This window comes from Sapajus apella, unplaced genomic scaffold, assembly GCF_009761245.1.
Source record: "Sapajus apella isolate SASKATOON/1434 unplaced genomic scaffold, GSC_monkey_1.0 scaffold47, whole genome shotgun sequence".
Classification (NCBI taxonomy): Eukaryota; Metazoa; Chordata; class Mammalia; order Primates; family Cebidae; genus Sapajus; species Sapajus apella.
Window position 1 is genome coordinate 5,543,330 of NW_022436987.1, and position 3,114 is coordinate 5,546,443.

At 42.9% G+C, this 3,114-nt stretch overlaps 1 protein-coding gene across 2 annotated transcripts in view; it reads right to left on the bottom strand.

Moving 5' to 3' along the window:
• Positions 1 to 3,114, bottom strand: part of SBF2 (SET binding factor 2) — a 479,501-nt gene that overhangs the window by 417,197 nt on the left and 59,190 nt on the right. The window lies entirely within an intron of this gene.

A 3,114-nucleotide genomic window follows, 5' to 3' on the forward strand; every position in this document is an offset into this window, starting at 1 on the left:
AAAAAAAAAAAAAAAAAAAAAAGCCAATTGAATTGTTTTGCAGCTGGACGCATGGGCAAGGGGGGTCCCCAGGCAGTAAACTCCCTGCGGGTGGGCTGAGGGCTAGGGCTGAGCGTCGGATGGGTGTCCCATTCCCTGTGCTCCCCTGTACAGCAACCTCCCTCCCGGGCTCTGGGGCAGCCTCAGGAGGGGCAGGCTGGGAGGGGCTGCTGCAGCTGTTCACTTGGGCAGGACGTCAGAGGACTCAGACACCAGCCTCCCATCACGGGTCTCAATCTTCTTCACAACCACGGCCTTGGTGGAGCTGGTGCGGCTGAAGGTGGAGCCCGCACCAGAGCCAAAGCTGGAGCCCAGGCCGTAGCTGAGGCCGGGGCTTGTGAGGCCCCCATAGGCAGTGCTCAGACCACCTGCATAGCCGCTGGTGGTCTTCGTGTGGATACTCATGTTCTGCATCCCAGACTCCAGCCGACTCTCCTCGCCCTCCAGTAGCTTGCGGTATAGGTGGCGATCTTGATGTCCAGGGCCAGTATGACGTTCATCAGCTCCTGGTAGTCACGCAGCTGCCGTGCCATGTCCTGCTTGGCCTTCTGCAGGGCTTCCTCCAGCTGCTGCTGCTTGGCACGAGCATCCTTGAGTGCCTGCTCCCCGCGATGCTCAGCATCTATAATGGCGGCCTCCAGGGAAGCCCTCTGGCCTTTGAGGCCCTCAATCTCGGCCTGGAGCCAGCTGATGTTCCGGTTCATCTCGGAGATCTCAGTCTTCGTACGCCGCAGGTCATCCCCGTGCTTCCCAGCCAGCTTCTGCAGCTCCTCATACTTGATCTGGTATCTGCTCTCCGCCTCAGCCCGGCTGCGGTTGGCGATCTCCTCGTACTGCGCCTTGACCTCAGCGATGATGCTGTCCCATATTTCATAATCTTTATCTTATATCATGGATTTTTAAGATCTCTAAGATAAAAAGTATCCATTTATTTTTTTCTTAACCTCTTGGTACATACCCTAATCAAAAAATGTGTGTGTGTGTGTGTGTGTGTGTGTGTGTGTGTGTGTGTACAAAACCAAAAATCTGTATTAAACAATCTGTAATAATTCTACAAAAAAAAAAAAAAAGTTTTGATTAGAAAGTCAGCCAAAGATAGAAACACTCAGATCTCCTTTCAAGAAAGAATTTATTATTCAGCTGCAAGGAGGGTAATTAACTATTACAGCCTTCAGGTTCTGCATCAGCTTTCCAGTCAAAACCATTATCTTCCCAAATATCTCCCAATCAGTGACTAAGCACTGGTGTAGTACTAGGGCCTGGTCATTTCTGCCTAACATGGGACTCCTTCAGTATGCAATCTTTACTCTTGGCCTCCCTATTGGGCTGGCTAAGACTGTCAACTCTGCATCATGGCGAGGAGACTCCCCTGGCCCTATGTTGTTTTCATTAATCCTTCACGGACATTGTTCTTCAATCAACTTCTTGCACTCCTAACTCCACCACAGCATCTTCTTCCCAAAGCACCCAACAGGCACAATGATTTTATATTGACACATCAATATTATTATTCAAAGATCCAGATTTAAAATTATAATTCTAGTACAAACATCTATTTCTCTTGTTTATATTCCCCCTTAGATTCTGCCATACCTATCAAATAAAATTTATAAAATATGAGTATATTAAGCTATTAAAGACAGGTATGCAGAGGATTTGAGACGTTGGTTGAGGTAATTGTTTTCACCCCTCATTTTGATCTTGTAAATGTTTTTACCCTGACATCAAGGATGTCTCTCTTTTGTTCCTGAGCCTATTTGACTGAGCCAATATCCTATCTTGATTTTGTATAGCATAGTTAGGCCATTTCTTTTAAAAATGTTCATTTCACTGAATTGCTAGAGTAATCCCTCAACATGTACATTTTTTTTTATAATAACAATTTAAATGTGTTTTATAACCATATCATTTTTTAAAAATGTTAGATTGTATCACAGTGAAATTTGGGTGAGTGGCTCAATTTCTGCCTTTCCCTAACCAAGTATATTTTTCCAAGGTCAAATTTTACAGATCTAAATTTTGTCAAGATGCTAGTGTTCCTATCAGATTTTAGTCAATAGCAAAATTTTCCATGTGCAGCTATGACAGCGAGCTTTTATTTGTGTTACTTCTACCTTATCAAATAAATGGTGGGATCAAAGATTCTCTGGACTTAAACTCTCTACTTCAAGATTATCTTCAAATTCAGGTCACAATTTAATGTCATCTTTTCAAAGGAATAATCCTCCCTCTCTATGATGAGAAGAGAAAGATGAAAGAACAAGGGGAACAAGCTTACTGTGTTGGCTGGACAAAAGAAAATCAGGGTGGCTACAGCTTGATAAAAAAGGCACATGGGTAGCCAGGTGGTACAGTGTCTCTTATATGCCTCAGCCCAGACATGGCACATCCACTTCTTAAAATTTAATGGTCTAAATTTAGTTACATGGCATTTTCTATGTGCAAAGAGAACTACATAGGGTTCTTTCTGCCAAGGAAGGAGAAACAAGTATGAGTAAGCACTGGTAGCCTCAAATACAAACACCTTCCTTCTGGTACTTATAAAGATTGAAATGAGATAATAAGTTCATAGCTCACTACTAATATTTTTGAGTATTTAATAAATAAAAACAAATTTACATTTTATTGTTTTTCAAGAATACATATAATTATACTTCCTTTTTTAAGTGAACTTGAAGTATTTTTTAAAAGTCAATTGAGGCCGCGTACGGTGACTCACGCCTGTAATCCCAGCCCTATGGAAGGCCGAGGCAGGCAGATCACCTGAGGTCAGAAGTTCGAGACCAAATTGGTCAACATGGAGAAACCCCCATCTCTACTAAAAATACAAAATTAGCCAGATATGGTGGCACATGCCTATAATCCTAGCTACTTCGGAGGCTGAGGCAGGAGAATCACTTGAACCCAGGAGGCTGACATTGTGGTGAGCAAAGATTGCGCCATTGTACTCCATCCTGGGCAATAAGAGTAAGACTATGTCTCAAAAAAAAAGAAAAGAAAAAGGCAATTGAGAACCTTGACAGCACTAACAGCAAGCCTATTTACATAAACTTCTCTCTTTTTTTTTTTTTTTTT